The following is a 22,950-nucleotide window of genomic DNA, read 5'->3' as shown; positions in this document are numbered from 1 at the left end:
GCCTCTCTTCCATAAAGCCCAGCTCTGTGGAGTGTACAGCTTAAAGTGGTCCTATGGACAGATACTCCAATCTCCGCTGTGGAGCTTTGCAGCTCCTTCAGGGTTATCTTTGGTCTCTTTGTTGCCTCTCTGATTAATGCCCTCCTTGCCTTGTCCGTGGGTTTTGGTGGGCGGCCCTCTCTTGGCAGGTTTGTTGTGGTGCCATATTCTTTCAATTTTTTAATAATGGATTTAAATGGTGCTCCGTGGGACGTTCAAAGTTTCTGATATTTTTTTATAACCCAACCCTGATCTGTAATTCTCCATAACTTTGTCCTTGACCTGTTTGGAGAGCTCCTTGGTCTTCATAGTACCGCTTGCTTGGTGGTGCCCCTTGCTTAATGGTGTTGCAGACTCTGGGGCCTTTCAGAACAGGTGTATATATACTGAGATCATGTGACACTTAGATTGCACACAGGTGGACTTTATTTAACTAATTATGTGACTTCTGAAGGTAATTGGTTGCCCCAGATCTTATTTATTTGCTTCATAGCAAAGGGGGTGAATACATATGCACGCACCACTTTTCAATTTTTGTTTATTTTAGTAATTTTTTGGAAACAAGCTATTTTGTGTATGTCCATTATATAAAATCCAAATAAAAATCAATTTAAAATACAGGTTGTAATGTAACAAAATAGGAAAAACGACAAGGGGGTGAATACTTTTGCAAGACACTGTATGCTGCAATATAATGTCTCCAGTATGCTACAGGGAGACAGGTGCTTATCTATCATCACCTACATCAGCTCCTCTCCTCACACATCAACAAATCAGTAAGTATGGAAAATGACACATAAAACTGGGACAGTGGGTTTTGATTATTTACAAATCAAAATGTCTGCGAATGTCTGTATATAGTCTTCTCTATATACAGACATTCACCTCCAGGCTGTGTAACGGCTATTTGACCAAGAAGGAGAGTGATGAAGTGCTGCATCAGATGACCTAGCCTCCACAATCACCCGACCTCAACCCAGTTGAGATGGTTTCTGATGAGTTGGACTGAAGAGTGAAGGAAAAGCAGCCAACAAGTGCTCAGATTATGTGGGAACTCCTTCAATCAATCAATCAATCAATCAAATTGACTTATTTTACATCAGCCGATGTCACAAAGGGCTGTACAGAAACCCAGCCTAAAACCCCAAACAGCAAGCAATGCAGATGTAGAAGCTTTTCCAACATGACTGTTGGAAAAACATTCCTCATGAAGCTGGTAGAGATAATTTTGTATTTGTATTTTATTTCACCTTTATTTGACCAGGTAGGCAAGTTGAGAACAAGTTCTCATTTACAATTGCGACCTGGCCAAGATAAAGCAAAGCAGTTCGACAACATACAACAACACAGAGTTACACATGGAGTAAAACAAACATAGTCAATAAAACAGTAGAAAAATAAGTCTATATACAATGTGAGCAAATGAGGTGAGATAAGGGAGGTAAAGGCAAAAAGGCCATGGTGGCAAAGTAAGTACAATATAGCAAGTAAAACACTGGAATGGTAGGTTTGTAGTAGAAGAAAGTGCAAAGTAGAAATAGAAATAATGGGGTGCAAAGGAGCAAAATAAATAAATAAATAAATACAGTAGGGGAAGAGGTAGTTGTTTGGGCTAAATTATAGATGGGCTATGTACAGGTGCAGTGATCTGTGAGCTGCTCTGACAGCTGGTGCTTAAAGCTAGTGAGGGAGATAAGTGTTTCCAGTTTCAGAGATTTTTATAGTTCGTTCCAGTCATTGGCAGCAGAGAACTGGAAGGAGAGACGGCCAAAGGAGGAATTGGCTGTCACATCCTGACCAGCAGAGGGAGCAATTGGATTAGTTTTGGTCAGGATGTGGCAGGGTTTTTGTGTGTGTGAATGGTTGTGTTGGTGATTAGGACTCCCAATTGAAGGCAGGTGTGTTGAGTTGCCTTTGATTGGGAGTCCTATATAGGAGTGTGTGTTTTTCATTGGGATTGTGGGTAATTGTTTCTTGTTTAGTGTGGTTGCACCTGACAGGACTGTTGGCTGTCAGTTTTCTCCGTTTGTTTTTGTTATAGTGTGCTCTCTATTAAATTCAAGATGACGAACACTAACTCTGCTGCATTTTGGTCCTTTCCTGAAGACAGCTGTGACAGAATTACCCACCAAACCAGGACCAAGCAGCAGAGGAACGAGGAGGAAGGATGGACATGGGCAGAGCTAAGGAGGGGCGTTTCCAGGGCGATGGAAGAGTTTAGTCAACTCGAGAGGCAGCCCCAATACTTTTTTTGGGGGGGGGCACAAGGGCAGTTTTGCGGGGCAAGAATGGAGCCCCAGGCCAGCTCCCCGCACTAGCATGGAGGTGTGTGTCTCCAGGCTGGCACGTCCAGTACCAGCCCCACGCATCAGGCGTCTAGTGTGTCAGCCCAGCCTTGCCAGTCAGGAGTCGCCAGAGCTGCCTGCCAGTCAGGAGTCGCCAGAGCTGCCTGCCAGTCAGGAGTCGCCAGAGCTGCCTGCCAGTCAGGAGTCGCCAGAGTGGCCCGACTGCCCGGAGATGCCAGAGTGGCCCGACTGCCCGGGTCTGCCAGAGTGGCCCGACTGCCCGGGTCTGCCAGAGTGGCCCGACTGCCCGGGTCTGCCAGAGTGGCCCGACTGCCCGGGTCTGCCAGAGTGGCCCGACTGCCCGGGTCTGCCAGAGTGGCCTGACTGCCCGGGTCTGCCAGAGTGGCCCGCCTGTCCTCCGGGTCTGCCAGAGTGGCCCGCCTGTCCTCCGGGTCTACCAGAGTGGCCCGTCTGTCCTCCGGGTCTACCAGAGTGGCCCGCCTGTCCTCCGGGTCTACCAGAGTGGCCCGCCTGTCCTCCGGCCCAGCCCGAGTGGCCCGCCTGTCCTCCGGCCCAGCCCGAGTGGCCCGCCTGTCCTCCGGCCCAGCCCGAGTGGCCCGCCTGTCCTCCGGCCCAGCCCGAGTGGTCCGTCTGCCAGGGTCAGCCCGAGTGGCCCGTCTGCCCGGCGCAGCTATCGGCACCACCGAAGTGGGCGACGCCGAAGGTGGAGAGAGGTCCACGTCCCGCACCTGAGCCACCTCCAGGATAGGTGGGTTGGGGAGGGAGGATGTAGCACAGTGCCGTCGTTTTCGGCAGCCACCCTCCCTTCCCTCCCTTATTGTTTAGGGGTTATTGTTAATTGGTTTTGTTGGGGTGTTGGGGATTTTTTGTTGTGTTTTCTTTTTGTAAGGTGCATTACGGGGTCTGCACCTTGAGGGGGGGTACTGTCACATCCTGACCAGCAGAGGGAGAAATTGGATTAGTTTTGGTCAGGATGTGGCAGGGTTTTTGTGTGTGTGAATGGTTGTGTTGGTGATTAGGACTCCCAATTGAAGGTAGGTGTGTTGAGTTGCCTTTGATTGGGAGTCCTATATAGGAGTGTGTGTTTTTCTTTGGGATTGTGGGTAATTGTTTCTTGTTTAGTGTGGTTGCACCTGACAGGACTGTTGGCTGTCAGTTTTCTCAGTTTGTTTTTGTTATAGTGTGCTCTCTATTAAATTCAAGATGACGAACACTAACTCTGCTGCATTTTGGTCCTTTCCTGAAGACAGCTGTGACATTGGCTTTGGGGGTGACCAGTGAGATATACCTGCTGGAGCGCGTGCTACAGGTGGGTGCTGCTATGGTGACCAGTGAGCGGAGATAAGGGGGGACTTTACCTAGCAGGGTCTTGTAGATGACCTGGAGCCAGTGGGTTTGGCGACGAGTATGAAGCGAGGGCCAGCCAACGAGAGCATACAGGTCGCAGTGGTGGGTAGTATATGCGGCTTTGGTGACAAAACGGATGGCACTGTGATAGACTGCATCCAGTTTGTTGAGTAGGGTATTGGAGGCTATTTTGTAAATGACATCGCCGAAGTCGAGGATCGGTAGGATGGTCAGTTTTACGAGGGTATGTTTGGCAGCATGAGTGGAGGATGCTTTGTTGCGAAATAGGAAGCCACTTCTAGATTTAACTTTGGATTGGAGATGTTTGATGTGAGTCTGGAAGGAGAGTTTACAGTCTAACCAGACACCTAGGTATTTGTAGTTGTCCACATATTCTAAGTCAGAACCATCCAGAGTAGTGATGCTGGACAGGCGGGCAGGTGCAGGCAGCGATCGGTTGAAGAGCATGCATTTAGTTTCACTTGTATTTAAGAGCAGTTGGAGACCACGGAAGGAGAGTTGTATGGCATTGAAGCTCATCTGGAGGGTTGTTAACACAGTGTCCAAAGAAGGGCCAGAAGTATACAGAATGGTGTCGTCTGCGTAGAGGTGGATCAGAGACCAGCAGCAAGAGCGACTTACCAGCAGCAAGAATGCCAAGAGTGTGCAAAGATGTCATCAAGGCAAAGTGTGGCTACTTTGAAGAATCTCAAATATAAAATGTATTTGATTGTTTAACACTTTGTTGGTTACTACATGATTCTATATGTGTTATTTCATAGTTTTGATGTCTTCACTATTATTCCACAATGTAGAAAATAGTAAAAATAAAGAAAATGAGTAGGTGTGTCCAAACTTTTGACTGGTACTGCACATAATCATTCAGTTTCATATATTACATTTCAGATAAATAGATCATGACAAAGACATGGGAATATATTACCATCATTCATTTTTACAACTGCCAGACATGGAATCATACATTGATCCAGTAAAGGAATGAGGTCACACCAGAACTCAAATTCTATTGGTCAGGGGTTAGGGTTATCTGGGTGATCTTCTCCCAGAAACTAGACGGGGGTCTCAGAGAGCACGACCCCCTACACAGACCATGCTCTGGAAACATATACAGACAAGGAACCTAAAGATATTAAGTTAAACATCAACCGTGACACCAGTTACAGCCACTAGAGGGGAGTGTAGATATATTAATGTTGTGCTGTGTGTTTTTTACTTTTTTTAAAATTTTGAATTTCACCTTTATTTAACAAGGTAGGCCAGTTGAGAACAAGTTCTCATTTACAACTGCAAACTGGCCAAGATAAAGCAAATCAGTGCGACAAAAACAACACAGTTACACATAAACAAAAGTACAGTCAATAACAATAGGAAAAAAAAGAAAAATCTATGTACAGTGTGTGTGAATGTAGAAGAGTAGGGAGGTAGACAATAAATACGCCATAGAGGCGAAATAATTACAATTTAGCATTAACACTGAAGTGATAGATGTGCAGATGATGATGTGCAAGTAGAGATACTGGGGTGCAAAAGAGCAAGAGGGTAAGTAATAATATGGGGATGAAGTAGTCGGGTGTGCTATTTACAGATTGGCTGTGTACAGGTACAGTGATCAGTAAGCTGCTCTGACAGCTGATGCTTAAAGTTAGAGAGGGAGATATAAGACTCCAGCTTCAGGGATTTTTGCAATTCGTTCCAGTCATTGGCAGCAGAGCTGGAAGGAAAGGCGGCCAAAATAAGTGTTGGCTTTGGGGATGACCAGTGAAATATACCTGCTGGAGCACGTGCTATGGATGGGTGTTGCTATGGTGACCAGTGAGCTGAGATAGCAAAGATTTACCTAGCAAAGACTTACAGATGACCTGGAGCCAGTGGATTTGGCAACGAATATGTAGTGAGGGCCAGCCAACGAGAGCATACAGGTCGCAGTGGTGGGTAGTATATGGGGCTTTGGTGACAAAACGGATGGCACTGTGATAGACTACATCCAGTTTGCTGAGTAGAGTATTGGGGGCTATTTAAGAGGTTGAGGAAAGCACTTTTGAAGAGGAACCAGGCATCCTCTACCGACGGGATGAGGTCAATATCCTTCCAGGATACTCGGGCCAGGTCGATTAGAAAGGCCTGCTCGCTGAAGTGTTTTAGGGAGCGTTTGACAGTGATGAGGGGTGGTCGTTTGACCGCGGAACCATTACGCACACAGACAATGAGGCAGTGATCGCTGAGATCCTGGTTGAAGAGAGCAGAGGTTTATTTAGAGTTGGTCAGGATGATTTCTAAGAGGGTGCCCATGGTTACGGATTTAGGGTTGTACCTGGTAGGTTCCTTGATCATTTGTGTGAGATTGAGGGCATCTAGCTTAGATTGTAGGACGGCTTCGGTGTTAAGCATGTCCCAGTTTAGGTCACCTAACAGTACGAACTCTGAAGATAGATGGGGGGCAATCAATTCACATATGGTGTCCAGGGCACAGCTGGGGGTTGAAGGGAGTCTATAACAAGCGGCAACGGTGAGAGACTTGTTTCTGGAAAGGTGGATTTTTAAAAGTAGAAGCTCGAATTGTTTGGGCACAGACCTGGATAGTATGATAGAACTCTGCAGTAGATTGCAACTCCGCCCTCTTTGGCAGTTCTATCTTGTCGTAAAATGTTATAGTTAGGGATGGAAATGTCAGGATTTTTGGTTGCCTTCCTAAGCCAGGATTCAGACACGGCTAGGACATCCGGGTTGGCTGAGTGTGCTAAAGCAGTGAAAAAACAAACTTACGGAGGAGGCTTCTAATGTTAACATGCAATAAACCAAGGCTTTAATGGTTACAGAAGTCAACAAATGAGAGCGCCTGGGGAATGGGAGTTCTGTTGGGGGCTGCAGGGCCTGGGTTAACCTCTACATCACCAGAGGAGTAGGATAAGAGTACGACTAAAGGCTGTAAGAACTGGTCATCTAGTGCATTCGAAACAGAGAGTAAAAGGAGCAGATTTCTGGGAGCGGTAGAATAGATTCAAGGTATAATGTACAGACAAGGGTATGGTAGGATGTGAGTACAGTGGAGGTAAACCTAGGCATTGAGTGATGATGAGAGAGGTTTTGTCTCTAGAGGCACCATTTAAGCCAGGTGAGGTCACCGCATGTGTGGGGAGTGGAACAAAAGGGCTAGCTAAGGCATATTGAGCAGGGCTGGAGGCTCTACAGTGAAATAACACAAAAATCACTAACCAAAACAGCAATAGACAAGGCATACTGACATTAGGGAGAGGCATGTGTAGCCGAGTGATCATAGGGTCCAGCGAGTAGCTAGGCGAGCTGGAGACACGGCGATTCAGACAGCTAGCAGGCCGGGGCTAGCAGATGGGCCTCAGGGGGACGTCGCAACGGAAGAACCTGTTGAAACCCCCTCGGGCGGTTACGTCGGCAGACCAGTTGTGATGGATCGGCGGGGCTCCGTGTCGGCAGCAAAGGGTCCAGGCCAATTGGCAAAAGAGGTATTGAAACCCAGGAATTGTCTGATGGATCTCTTCGGCTAGCCGGGAGATGGGCCTAGCTCGAGGCCTGCTCCAGGCTAACTGGTGCTTGCTTTGGGACAGAGATGTTAGCCAGGAGTAGCCACTCGGATAGCAGCTAGCTAGCTGCGATGATCCAGAGTAACGTTTCAGAGCTTGCAGTAGGAATCTGGAGATGTGTTAGAGAAAAGGCAGTCCGATATGCTCTGGGTTGATATCGCGCTGTGCAGACTGGCAGGAATTGACCGGGCTGAGGCTGGCTACGCCAATCAGACACCATCGTGTGTGTGTGTACTTTGCAGTGTGTTTGCTCCGTTAACCATGTTGGGTTGCGGGACGCTGGTCTGAAGGATTCTGGTCTGAGATATACGGTCAGACAGCATCTTCTGAGCTAGGGAGGAAACTTTCATCATCATAATCATCATCACCATCATCATCAGAGGGGAGTGAGGGAGAGAGACCTTAAATCAGTTTAGACATGGCTTTTTGTTGTACCCATGTAAGTATATTTTTAACCTGTTGGGGCTACAGGTTAGCAATGAACCCCGAGCCGGGATTGCTAACAAGGCTGGAAATTCAAAACATCAAAAATCTAATAATTTCAATTTCTCAAACAATCAACTATTTTACACAATTTAAATGATAAACATCTCCTTAATCTAACCACATTGTTCGATTTTCAAAGAGGCTTTACGGCAAAAGCATAAAGTTAGATTATGTTAGGACAGTACATAGCCACAAAAGTACAAACATCCATTTTCAATTCAAGGTCAGGCGTCACCAAAAGCAGAAACCAGCTTGAATTATGCACTAACTTTTGTCAATCTCCATCAGATGACACTCCTAGGACATTATGTTATACAATACATGCATTTTCTGTTCCATCAAGTTCATATTTATATCCAAAAACAGCATTTTACAGTAGCGTGAAATTCAGATTTTTTTCTTCTCTGAAATGCTTCCCGTGAACATAACAAAATTACTATTCGAAAACATTGGTAAATTATAATATTGTCATTCAAAGAATAATATATTATCATCTCGTAATTGCTACCGAATGGCCAGATCTCAAAATAACTTTACTGGGAAATCACATTTTGCAATAAACGGGGTGCTATGCTAAGAACAACAGGCTATGCTATACAGTTAGCATCATCTAAAATCGATAATAACATTGTAAATATCCCCTTACCTTTGATTATCTCCATCAGAAGGCAGGCATCCCAGGTCCGGAAGGCATCCCAGGTCCGGAACAAATGTGGTTTCTTTTGACAAAGTTCATAATTTATGTCCAAATAACACCAAGTACTTAGCGTTCATTATGCTCCCACAAAACGTGGTGGGGGGACTGTAAAATCACGCCGAAAAGCTAAAAAAACCTAGTAAATAATCTATTTATGTTCGTTCAAACATGTCAAATGTTGTTTAGCATTAATCTTTTGGTCCATTTTTAACGTTAAACATCAGTAATATTTTCACACAACCTATCCTATGTCTAGATAAACAATGAAGACAAAACTCACGTTTCTCAGATTTATGCGCAGGCGCAAAAAAATGAAGTGATGACATGTCAACTTCCTTGGATTCTAATTTGCTCTCTGTTTATCATAGACGCTTCAAACAACTTTATAAAGATCGTTGACATCTAGTGGAAGCCGTAGGTGTTGCGAAATGAATCCTTTCTCACTATGGTATCTATAAAACAATGACACTAAATAGTACAGTCACAAAATTCACATTTTTTTTTTATCTATTTTTCACAGGTTTTTGCCTGCAATATGAGTTTTGTTATACTTACAGACACCATTCAAACTGTTTTAGAAAATTCAGAGTGTTTTCTATCCGAATGTGTTAATAATATGCATATCCTAGCTTCTGAGTTGGTGTAGGAGGCAGTTAAAAATGGGCACATATTTTTTTCAAAATGTCTCAATACTGCCCCCGAGCCCCAACAGTAAGTGTCGACGGGTACACCTGTTTCTGAAAGAAACTGCATTGAGTGAAACCGATAGAATTGTGCTTGGTTTCCATTCTTTATTGTAGAAGCTGTAGTGTTGATTTAGTTAATTACATTCCGCATAGTGTGGGTTCATTTTCAATGACAATGGACAGAACATTTCATCTCAATCAGCATGTGTTGTGTTCTTCTGGTGAAGTCTAATTAAACTACATGCTACAGTAATAATTATCTACAGACAGACACAGCAGGGACAATGAGCTGATTAGATACATTTACATAATTTAAATGCATTTAAACAAATGACTACTTGTCTATGGAATTTCTCCTTCCCTGCCTGATGTACTTTGGCTCACATTAGATTGTATTGAAACACTCAGACAGGATGGATATATTATAGGCCTGTAAAAAAAAGAGAATACACCATTCACATCACTGTCTGAATGGAGGCTTCAGTGTGTTCAATGGTAGCAGGCTGTTAATCAGAATGCTGACTGAATCTTATAATAAACTGTGCAAGCATTACTGTTCAGATGCAGGCCAAAATTGTCATCCTCAGCTGTCGTGTGTGTGCATGTGCATGCATGTGCATGCATGTGTGTGTGCGCATGAGCGTGCCAGTGTGAGGGTGTAAGTTAATACATTTCTGTCACTCTGCAGCCCAGATTGCAAAGCACAGAGAACCTGACCAAACACCACTGTTAAAAGTCTGGAAATGGTTTAGAGAGACAAGTGTGTTTCAATCCAATCTAAGCGGTTATCAGAGGTTAGGACTCAGAGGTTATGGGTTTGCGGTGGGGGTGAGAGGTTATCTGCAGACACCATGTTGTGTGTCGAGGTGGAGGAGGGCAGGCAGTCAGCAGCGTAGGTGTGATGAAGGAGTCAGAGCTGAACGTCTGGCATGGCATCACAATGATCACACAACCTCCTTGCTACCTGGACAGGATCAAGTAGATAGACCTCCTCAGATCTGCTCTTCTCTCCTCTCCTCTCTCCCCTCTCCCCTCTCCTTCCCTCTCTTTTGCTCTCCTCTCTTCTCCTCCTCTCCTCTCCTCTCCTTCTCTCCCCTCCCCTCCCCTCTGTTCTCCTTCTCTCTCCTCTGCTCGCACTGCTCTGCTCTGCTCTGCTCTCCTCCCCTACCCTCTCCTCTCCTCTTAGCCATTCTCAGGTAGGCGGTGGGGGTGAGAGGTTACCTGTTGACACCATGTTGTGTGTGTGTGTGGAGGCGGATGAGGGCAGGCTGTCGGCAACGCCGCCGTGGTGGAGGAGTGGCAGGGAGTCTCCTGCCAGGGTGATGAAGGAGTCCGAGCTGAACACCTTGCATGACATCACGATGATCACACAACCTCCTTGCTAACTGGACAGGATCAAGTAGATAGACTTCCTCTGGTTCTGCTCTGCTCTCTTCTCCTCTCATCATCTCTCCTCTCCTTATTTCCACTCCACGCCTCTCTTCTTCCCTCTCCTATCCGCTGCTATCCTCTCTTCTCCTCCTCTCCTCTGCTCTCCTCTCCCCTCTCCTCTCCTCTCCCCTCCGCTCACACTGCTCTCCTCCCCTTACACTGCTCTCCTCCCCTCCTCTCTCCTCGCCCCGCCTCAGCCATTTGCAGGTAGGCACTCAGGTGCTGACTTCTCTTTTCTGCCCTGTACATGTAAAAGCTGCTCTGCTTGGCTGGTCTCACCTCCTCTCGGCTACACAGGTATATGCTCAGGTGGACAGGTCTCAGGAGGGCTCTCCACATTCTCCAGCCAGCACAGAGGACAGAGAAATGGGTAATTTAATATTATCTCTAGCTGGGTCTCTCTGGGTCTCTCCCATCTCACAATCACTTTGTTTCTCTCTCTCTGGGTATCTATTTCCTTGCTATTTGTATAATATGGTTGAATGTTGTGAGCACGAGACTCTATAGGGAACAGATATTCCCATCTTATTCCATTTCAAGCATTGCTAGAGTAACATTTGTAAAGACAGAATAGTCATGAGTGCTACTGTAAAAAGAAGGCACACTACAGTACATATGTCAATAGTATCATCACTACATATGTCAATAGTATCATCACTACATATGTCAATAGTATCATTACTACATACAGTTGAAGTCGGAAGTTTACATACACCTTAGCCAAATACATTTAAACTTAGTTTTTCACAATTCCTGACAGTTAATCCTAGTAAAAAGTCCCTGTCTTAGGTCAGTTAGGATCACTACTTTATTTTAAGAATGTGAAACGTCAGAATAATAGTAGAGAGAATGATTTATTTCAGCTTTTATTTCTTTCATCATATGGCCGGCGGAGATGGCCGACGCCGACAGAGATGGCCGCCTCGCTTCGCGTTCCTAGGAAACTATGCAGTATTTTGTTTTTTTATGTGTTATTTCTTACATTGTTACCCCAGGTAATCTTAGGTGTTACTACATATAGTCGGGAGGAACTATTGGATATAAGAGCAACGTCAACTCACCAACATTACGACCAGGAATACGACTTTCCCGAAGCGGATCCTCTGTTTGGTCCACCACCCAGAACAATGGATCGGATCCCAACCGGCGAGCCAAAACAACGGCGCCGCAGAAGGGGCAGACGGAGTGGTCTTCTGGTCAGGCTCCGTAGACGTGCACATCGCTCACCTCTCCCAAGTACACTACTCGCCAATGTCTAGTCTCTTGACAACAAGGTAGACGAAATCCGAGCAAGGGTTGCCTTCCAGAGAGACATCAGAGATTGTAACATTCTCTGTTTCACGGAAACATGGCTCACTCGGGATACGTCATCAGAGTCGGTACAGCCACCCGGCTTCTTTACGCATCACGTCGACAGAAACAAACATCTCTATGGTAAGAAGAAGGGCAGGGGTGTATGCCTTATTATTAATGAGACGTGGTGTGATCATAACAACATACAAGAACTCAAGTCCTTTTGTTCACCTGACCTAGAATTCCTTACAATCAAATGCCGACCGCATTATCTACCAAGAGAATTCTCTTCGATCATAATCACAGTCGTGTATATCCCGCCCCAATCAGACACATCGACAGCCATGAAAGAACTTCATTTGACTCTATGTAAACTGGAAACCACATATCCTGAGGCTGCATTTATTGTAGCTGGGGATTTTATCAAGGCTAATCTGAAAACAAGGCTCCCTAAATTTTGTCAGCATATCGAATGCGCGACCCGGGCTGGCAAAATCCTGGATCATTGTTATTCTAACTTTCTCGACGCATATAAAGCCCTCCCCCGCCCTCCTTTCGGAAAATCTGACCACGACTCCATTTTGTTGCTCCCAGCCTATAGACAGTGGCTCAGTTGGTACAGCATGGTGTTTGCAACGCCAGGGTTGTGGGTTTGATTCCCACGGGGGGCCCGTATGAAAAAAATGTATAAAATGTATGAAATGTATGCATTCACTACTGTAAGTCGCTCTGGATAAGAGCGTCTGCTAAATGACTAAAATGTAAAAAAATGTAAATGATGCTGTTACCCCCGTGCTTCATGGTTGGGATGTTGTTCTTCGGCTTGCAAGCCTCCCCTTTTTCCTCAAAACATAACGATGGTCATTATTGCCAAACAGTTATATTTTTGTTTCATCAGACCAGAGGATATTTCTCCAAAAAGTACGATCTTTGTCCCCATGTGCAGTTGCAAACGGTAGTCTGGATTTCTATGGCGGGTTTGGAGCAGTGGCTTCTTCCTTGCTGAGCGACCTTTCAGGTTATGTCAGTATAGGACTCGTTTCACTGTGGATATAGATACTTTTGCACCTGTTTCCTCCAGCATCTTCACAAGGTCCTTTGCAGTTGTTCTGGGATTGATTTGCACTTTTCGCACCAAAGTACGTTCATCTCTAGGAGACAGAACGCGTCTCCTTCCTGAGCAGTATGACGGCTGTGTGGTCCCATGGTGTTATTACTTGCGTACTATTGTTTGTATAGATGAACGTGGTACCTTCAGGCATTTGGAAATTGCTCCCAAGGATGAACAAGACTTGTGGAGGTCAACATTCTTTTTTTCTGAGGTCTTGGCTGATTTCTTTTGATTAGCCTATCAGAAGCTTCTAAAGCCATGACATCATTTTCTGGAATTTTCCAAGCTGTTTAAAGGCACAGTCAACTAAGTGTATGTAAACTTCTGACCCACTGGAATTGTGATACAGTGAATTATGAATGAAATAATCTGTCTGTAAACAATTGTTGGAAAAATTACTTGTGTCATGCACAAAGTAAATGTCTTAACAGACTTGCCAAAACTATAGTTTGTTAACAAGAAATTTGTGGAGTGGTTGAAAAATTAGTTTTAATGACTAAGTGTATGTAAACTTCTGACTTCAACTGTAACTATTCAGACCCTTTGCTAAGATATTCAAAATTGAGCTCAGATGCATCCTGTTTCCCTTGATCATCCTTGAGATGTTTTTACAACTTCATTGAAGTCCACCTGTGGTAAATTCAATTGATTGGACATGATTTGGAAAGGCACACACCTGTCTATAAAAGGTCCCACAGTTGACAGTGCATGTCAGAGCAAAAACGTAGCCATGAGGTTGAAGGAATTGTCTGTAGAGCTCTGAGACAGGATTGTGTCGAGGCACAGATCTGGGGAAGCGTACCAAAAATGACTGCAGCATTGAAGGTCCCCAAGAACACAGTGGCCTCCATCATTCTTAAGTTTGGGAACCACCAAGACTCCTATATCTGGCCCGCCCGGCCAAACTGTGCAATCGGGGGAGAAGAGCCTTGGTCAGGGAGGTGACCAAGAACCCGATGGTCACTCTGAAAGAGCTCCAGTGTTCTTCTATGGAGATGGGAGAACCTTCCAGAAGGACAACCATCTCTCCAGCACTCTACCAATCAGGCCTTTATGGTAGAGTGGCCAGACAGAAGCCACTCCTCATTAAAAGGCACATGACAGACCACTTGGAGTTTGCTAAAAAGGCACCTAAAGACTCTCAGGCCATGAGAAACAAGATTCTCTGGTCTGATGAAACCAAGATTAAACTCTTTGGCCTGAATGCCAAGCATCACGTCTGGAGGAAACATGGAAAGTCAACATGCACAGCAAACTAATTACAGGACAGGTGACAGCTTTTTGATTCAGACCAGGGACCGGGGATGGAAGGACTGGGTCTTTATACTGGTCAGGCTGGGGATGATAATTAGGGACAGGGCTGTGATCAGCTCTTTTAAATGGTCCAGTGCTGATACTGTTGGCCTGGGCTGGGCTCATTTGAACAGCCTGGTTCTTTCAGACAGAGACCAGGAGGACATTATATCAATGTTATTTTTGCCTAGGGTCAGGTTTACGAGACTAATGGGGTGGTGGGCAGAGAGGAGAGTTTCTGATCAGAGATGTGAAACAGCCTCCAAAACTGCACTGATCCATCCTTAATAATAATAAAATAATCATAATACATTTTATTTTGCAGATGCCTTTCAAGACACTCAAGGACATCGTACATTAAAGTAGGCCTACATAAAATCAAGTGCATCAATCGAAAGCGCAATTTAAAGACAAAGGACAAGGCGAACAGGACAGATAAGAAGAGGAGGGAGTGGTTGGGTAGAGGATTCGAACCTGGTTCAGGGTAAAGGTTTAGGGGGTAGGGTTGGGAATAGGATACAGATCTGTTTTAGGGTAAAGGTTTAGGTTTAGGGGGTAGGGTTGGGAATAGGATACAGACCCGGTTTAGGGGGTAGGGTTGGGAATAGGATACAGATCTGTTTTAGGGTAAAGGTTTAGGGGGTAGTGTTGGGAATAGGATACAGACCCATTTAGGGTAAGGGTTTAGGTTGGGGGGACACATCGGGATGCATAGGGAAATGGGAAGGCACAGAAAGGGGGGTAGGCCAGAGTCAATCATAGACGCTAGGCTATACGCACATGAGAAAATACTATAGTATTTACTGTAGTGTATACTATAGTATTCACCGTAGTGTTTTTGCAGACTTTTCTGTAGTATTTACTGTAGCGTTTTTGCGAAGTCCACAAGAACACTACAGTGAATACTGTTGTATTCACAGTTTACTATAGTATAAATTCTGCAGGAAAAACATTTTTTTGTATACTGTAGTATTTACTGTAGTGTTATTGCAGACAGTATTATTTACTGTAGTGTTTTGGGGACATTACTGTAGTATTTACTAAAGTGTTTATATTCGATTTTCTTTCACATAGAAGTCGGGTCTTTCTCCTTGAGGAAACCTACTGGAGAAATACAAAAAAAACTAGGGTTCCAAAACCTGTAGGTAGGTAGGACTGGGTTATGAATGGAGTGTTCAGAGCTTCTGATCTTTTCTATAACTGGTAAGGAACACAATATATGGTCTATTCTTGGCATGTAGGTTTCTCACTTACGGGTGGCACAAATTGGGATATGGGGAGGGGAATGGGCAAGGTATATGCAAATTAAATTCTGTATTTACTATAGTTTAAAAAAATCTTGTTTATGTGGACTATAGTGTTTTTGCTGAAATTTCTGTCGTTTTTACTACTTTTCTTTTTATATAATATTGTAGTATTTACTATAGTATTCTACAGTATATATTCTACATTCTATAGTAAGTACTAAACATGATCAAGGGACACTACAGTGTATATAGTATAGTATGCTACACTTTTAGAAAAAAGGGTTCCAAAGCGGTTCTTTGGCTTTCCCCATAGGATAACCCTTTTTGGTTCCAGGTAGAACTGTTTTGGGTTCCATGTAGAACCCTTTCCACAGAAGGTTCTACCTGGAACCCAAAATGGTTCTTTAAAGGGTTCTCCTATGGGGAAAGCTGAAGGCCCAGGCACACATGGCGGAATGGGAGGGGGGGATGACAAGTAGACCAGCAGAGGAGGAGCGGAAGGAGGAGGTATAGGTTGGGAGAAGGTCAGAGAGGTATAGGTGGGTGCCAGGTTGTGAAGGGCTTTGTATGTGAGGAGGAGTGTCTTAAAGACAATATGGGATTGAAGATCCTTCCATTTTACCATCTATCCATCCATTCATGAGTCACGACTCACACGTGATGGCCCCCGCACAGGGCCGTAACCATGGTTTGAGTTTCAGTGAGGTCCGAAAGGAAAATTTTGAAGCTCATTTACTGCATTTGTATACAATGAAAAAACTTTAAAATGCTATTTGGAGAACAGCAAAAATGACCCTGGCCATTATCACCTTGGCTGCTGTAGGTTCATTCACCTCAGTCAATCAGTCAAGCAAATAGCCTATTAACTACACAATTGTAATGTTATACCCCTGGAAGGAGGAAATATTATAAATTATTCACACTGACAGGTAGCATCAGCGACAAAATGAAAACGTACTGTATTGTTTGCATTTTGATTGGATTTAATGTATGATTAGGAATATAGGGAAGATAAACCATGTGAAGATGTTCATATTGAAACATATTTAACTTTTTTAAAGTTCCTAACTTGTTTCCTCAGGGGACCCCACATGGGGCCCTGACCCCAACTTTGGGAACCCCTGTACTACCCTCTCTCTCTGTTTTCTTCCTCTCTCTTTCTGTTTCATTTGCTACCTCATGCATGCATTGCAGCCTGCCTTAGCCTTACCACTGAGCGCCACATCGTCTGTCTCAGTAGCCTACAATTTGTAAAGCAAAGTTATTATGAGAACTTTGTAGTGTATGTTTTGCTCCTGCTGAGGTAGGCTTTGTTTAACTTTAGCTTCTTACTTCATCCTTCTAGCTGGCTAAGTAATACTAGCCAGAGCCCTTCAACGTTACTGCAGTGCAATAGAAGTCTCTGCCGGCAGCTAGCCACATGACTGACTTGCATATCTATAAGCGACTATTTACCAGTTGTGCACTCATTCTTCGAGAGCCTTTTTTTGTTTGTTTCGAGGATGTCTGTAGACACGGCAGGTGTCGCAGGGACTTATTAAAAAAACTTTTGTCCAGCATCTCACAAAAACACCGTCAGCAGAGCCGACTGCGAGCTTGGGTATTTCGGATTTCTTTTTATTTGTATTTATTGAAATGTAGGCTATTTGGGTCCATTTTCCCCATTCTAAATCAACTAATATGGTAGCTGAATTACTTTAAATAATGTTTACCATTATGATGACATTCTGCCATCAGTCAGAATAATAACACCAATGATGGTTTCACCAATGAGAAACTTTAAATACATGTTCTGAAATGGCCACAAATGCTCAAATCTAAGGTCATCTATCCTTTAAAAATTATTTACTAAAGTGATATGATTAATCATTTTGCTAACACTATTATTTTAGTTTAACACCAAGTGACATTTTTGATTTAGACACCAATTTATAAATGTAATTCTCATATTATGACATACTTAAACGTGTGATAAGCAAATAATTTTACTTTAGACCTCTCCCCCGATAACAGTTCACCACTGGAGAGAATGCTCAAGGTCGTTGTATATCTTTGTAATGACTGATTTTCAAGGCGGTAATACCAATTACATACAACTGAGGGTCACACATTATACTGGTAAAGAAAATAGGTATTATATAGCCTTCTTTGTGTTATTGATCTATACAATAAAATAAATACTTTTGTTCACTTTATAGCATTAAAAATCATATCTATATACAGTACACTACAGTACCAGTCAAAAGTTTGGACACACCTACTCATTCAAGGGTTTTTCTTTATTTTTACTATTTTCTACATTGTAGAATAATAGTGAAGATATCAACACTATGGAATAACACAACATATAGAATCATGTAGTAACCAAAAAAGTGTTAAACAAATCAAACTATATTTGAGATTCTTCAAAGTAGCCACCCTTTGCCTTGATGACAGCTTTGCCCACACTTGGCATTCTCTCAACCAGCTTCATGAGTTTGTCACCTGGAATGCATTTCAGTTAACTTGTGTGCCTTGTTAAAAGTTAATTTGTGGAATTTCTTTCCTTCTTAATTCGTTTGAGTTGTAGGGACAAGGTATTTTTTTTCCATTTTTAATTGAACCTTTATTTAACTAGGTAAGTCACCCAACTACTTTTTTGGTTACTACATGATTCCATAGGTGTATTTCATAGTTTTGATGTCTTCACTATTATTCTACAATGAATAGTAAAAATAAAGAAAAACCCATGAATGAGTAGGTGTGTCCAAACTTTTGACTGGTACTGTATATAAATCCCCAAAACATGTCACTACAACTCTAATATCACTACTGGGACCTGGCGATTTGCTTACCCATAGAACTTTATACAATGTCTAAACATACAGTGTAAAGGACTTACATTACAATTCATCATTACCGGTAATTAACAGTTCACTATAAACAAAAACATGTATGATGTGTAACTATTTGTCATTTTAAAGTGTTTTTCATGGCAAATGCAACCGCAATTCAAGAACGACCCTGAATCAATGTTGTTTTCGCTCACAAAACAATTATAAACTCAGCAAAAAAAGAAACATCCTCTCACTGTCAACTGCGCTTATTTTCAGCAAACTTAACATGTGTAAATATTTGTATGAACATAACAAGATTCAACAACTGAGGCAAACTGAAAAAGTTCCACAGACATGTGACTAACAGAAATTGAATAATGTGTCCCTGAACAAAGGGCGGGTTCAAAATCAAAAGTAACAGTCAGTATCTGGTGTGGCCACCAGCTACATTAAGTACTGCAGTGCATCTCCTACTCATGGACTGCCCCAGGTTTGCCAGTTCTTGCTGTGAGATGTTACCCCACTCTTCCCCCAAGGCACCTGCAAGTTCCCCGACATTTCTGGGGGGAATGGCCCTAGCCCTCACCCTCCGATCCAACAGGTCCCAGACGTGTTCAATGGGATTGAGATCCGGGCTCTTCGCTGGCCATGGCAGAACACTGATATTCCGGTCTTGCAGGAAATCACACACTGAACGAGCAGTATGGCTGGTGGCATTGTCATGCTGGAGGGTCATGTCAAGCTGAGCCTGCAGGGAGGGTATCACATGAGGGAGGAGGATGTCTCCCCTGTAACGCACAGCGTTGAGATTGCCTGCAATGACAATAAGCTCAGTCCGATGAAGCTGTGACACACCACCCCAAACCATGACGAAGCCTCCACCTCCAAATCGATCCCGCTCCAGAGTACAGACCGCGGTGTAATGCTCATTCCTTCGACGATAAGCGCGAATCTGACCATCACCCCTGGTGAGACAAAACCGCGACTTGTCAGTGAAGAGCACTTTTTGCCAGTCCTGTCTGGTCCAGGGACGGTGGGTTTGTGCCCATAGGCGACGTTGTTGCCGGCCGGTGATGTCTGGTGAGGACCTGCCTTACAACAGGCCTACAAGCACACAGTCCAGCCTCTCTCAGCCTATTGCGGACAGTCTGAGCACTGATGGAGGGATTGTGCGTTCTTGGTGTAACTCGGGCAGTTGTTGTTGCCATCCCGTACCTGTCCCGCAGGTGTGATGTTTGGATGTACCGATCCTGTGCAGGTGTTGTTACACATGATCTGCCACTGTGAGGACGATCAGCTGTCCGTCCTGTCTTCCTGTAGCGCTGTCTTAGGCGTCTCACAGTACGGACATTGCAATTTATTGCCCTGGCCACATCTGCAGTCCTCATGCCTCCTTGCAGCATGCCTAAGGCACGTTCACGCAGATGAGCAGGGACCTGGGCATCTTTCTTTTGGTGTTTTTCCAGAGTCAGTAGAAAGGCCTCTTTAGTGTCCTAAGTTTTCATAACTGTGACCTTAATTGCCTACCGTCAGTAAACTGTCTTAACGACCGTTTCACAGGTGCATGTTCATTAATTGTTTATGGTTCATTGAACAAGCATGGGAAACAGTGATTAAACCCTTAACAATGAAGATCTGTGAAGTTATTTGGATTTTTACAAATTATCTTTGAAGACAGGGTCCTGAAAAAGGGACGTGATGACCTTAAATCAACATGGAAAACTGATGGATTTGCTAAAACGTCAAAGAATTTCAGGAATTTTACCCTAAATCTAATGAGATGATTAATATTTTTGTTGATTTCACTTTGAATTAATGTTAGTTTACACATTAGTTGTAACGCCCTGGCCATAGAGAGGGGTTTTTGTTCTTTATTTTGGTTAGGCCAGGGTGTTACATTGGGTGGGCGTTCTATGTTCCTTTTTCTGTGTTTTTGTATTTCTTTGTTTTGGGGCGTGTGTGGCTCCCAATCAGGCACAGCTGAAGCTCGTTGTTGCTGATTGGGAGTCACACATAAGGAGCATGTTTTTCCTTTGGGTTTTGTGAGTAATTGTTTCTGTTAGTGTTTTGCACCTGACAGGACTGTTTGGCTGTCGGTTTTCTTGTTTTGTTTGTATAGTGTTCTTTCTTTATTAAATATTCAATGATGAACACTAACTCCGCTGACTTTGCTACCTGACGGGTTTTTACTTTTTCATTACCGTATATTTTTACTTTTTCCCTCACTCAACTTTTTTCATTCAACTTTTTCAACCCGGAGGTTTTATCTGGACATGGTTCGTCAGGACTTCAAACAGCCGAAGCTAAATAACATTAACATGATGCCTTCTAATTGCAGTCGTTGTACTTATAATATACAGGAGAACGATCGCCTTACGGCAAGGATAGCTGTGCTGCAAGCCCAGCTTCAGATGCAATCGTTAGGCAAGGGCAATTTCAGTGTAGGAAAGGATGAAACAGCGTCTGTGCCACCAGTAAGTACAGATAGTAACGTTAGTATAAACCCCCTCGCACTGTCCCCGCAGCCGGACATCTTTCTCATGGCTTCTGGGGGGAAACGCTGTAGGAATGCTCAACCGGTGTCGCTTATTCAGCCGACAGAAACTTTCAACCGGTTCTCCCCATTAAGCGAGTCGGAGTCGGAGGCCGAGACTTCTCTGGTCTCTACTCCTCCCGTTGTGGGGTCTGAGACGCCGACGGCTCCCACCATTAGCTCTGACAAATTGAAAACCCTAGTCATTGGTGACTCCATTACCCGCAGTATTAGACTTAAAACTAATCATCCAGCGATCATACACTGTTTACCAGGGGGCAGGGCTACCGACGTTAAGGCTAATCTAAAGACGGTGCTGGCTAAAGCTAAAACTGGTGAGTGTAGAGAGTATAGAGATATTGTTATCCACGTCGGCACCAACGATGTTAGGATGAAACAGTCAGAGGTCACCAAGCGCAACGTAGCTTCAGCGTGTAAATCAGCTAGAAAGATGTGTCGGCATCGATTAATTGTCTCTGGCCCCCTCCCAGTTAGGGGGAGTGATGAGCTCTACAGCAGAGTCTCACAACTCAATCACTGATTGAAAACTGTTTTCTGCCCCTCCCAAAAGATAGAATTTGTAGATAATTGGCCCTCTTTCTGGGACTCACCCACAAACAGGACCAAGGCTGGCCTGTTGAGGAGTGACGGACTCCATCCTAGCTGGAGGGGTGCTCTCATCTTATCTACGAACATAGACAGGGCTCTAACTCCTCTAGCTCCACAATGAAATAGGGTGCAGGCCAGGCAGCAGGCTGTTAGCCAGCCTGCCAGCTTAGTGGAGTCTGCCACTAGCACAGTCAGCGTAGTCAGCTCAGCTTTCCCCATTGAGACCGTGTCTGTGCCTCGATCTAGGTTGGGCAAAATTAAAAATGGCGGTGTTCGCTTTAGCAATCTCACTAGTATAAAGACCTCCTCCATTCCTGCCATTATTGAAGGAGATTGTGATACCTCACATCTCAAAATTGGGTTACTTAATGTTAGATCCCTCACTTCCAAGGCAGTTATAGTCAATGAACTAATCACTGATAATAATCTTGATGTGATTGGCCTGACTGAAACATGGCTTAAGCCTGATGAATTGACTGTGTTAAATGAGGCCTCACCCCCTGGTTACACTAGTGACCATACCCCCCCCCCCCCCGTGCATCCGGCAAAGGCGGAGGTGTTGCTAACATTTACGATAGCACATTTCAATTTACCAAAAAAAACAATGACGTTTTCGTCTTTTGAGCTTCTAGTCATGAAATCTATGCAGCCTACTCACTCACTTTTTATAGCTACTGTTTACAGGCCTCCTGGGCCATATGCAGTGTTCCTCACTGAGTTCCCTGAATTCCTATCGGATCTTGTAGTCATAGCAGATAATATTCTAATTTTTGGTGACTTTAACATTCACATGGAAAAGTCCACAGACCCACTCCAAAAGGCTTTCGGAGCCATCATCGACTCAGTGGGTTTTGTCCAACATGTCTCTGGACCTACTCACTGCCACAGTCATACTCTGGACCTAGTTTTGTCCCATGGAATAAATGTTGTGGATCTTAATGTTTTTCCTCATAATCCTGGACTATCGGACCACCATTTTATTACATTTGCAATTGCAACAAATAATCTGCTCAGACCCCAACCAAGGAGCATTAAAAGTCGTGCTATAAATTCTCAGACAACCCAAAGATTCCTTGATGCCCTTCCAGACTGCCTCTGCCTACCCAAGGACGTCAGAGGACAAAAATCAGTTAACCACCAAACCGAGGAACTCAATTTAACCTTGCGCAATACCCTAGATGCAGTTGCACCCCTAAAAACTAGAAACATCTGTCATAAGAAACTAGCTCCCTGGTATACAGAAAATACACGAGCTCTGAAGCAAGCTTCCAGAAAATTGGAACGGAAATGGCGCCACACCAAACTGGAAGTCTTCCGACTAGCATGGAAAGACAGTACCGTGCAGTATCGAAGAGCCCTCACTGCTGCTCGATCATCCTATTTTTCCAACTTAATTGAGGAAAATAAGAACAATCCGAAATTTCTTTTTGATACTGTCGCAAAGCTAACTAAAAAGCAGCCTTCGCAAATGGAGGATG

This window comes from Salmo salar, chromosome 25 (genome assembly GCF_965601325.2).
Source record: "Salmo salar chromosome 25, fSalSal1, whole genome shotgun sequence".
NCBI classification, from domain to species: domain Eukaryota; kingdom Metazoa; phylum Chordata; class Actinopteri; order Salmoniformes; family Salmonidae; genus Salmo; species Salmo salar.
Note: the sequence above shows the minus strand (reverse complement) of the source record.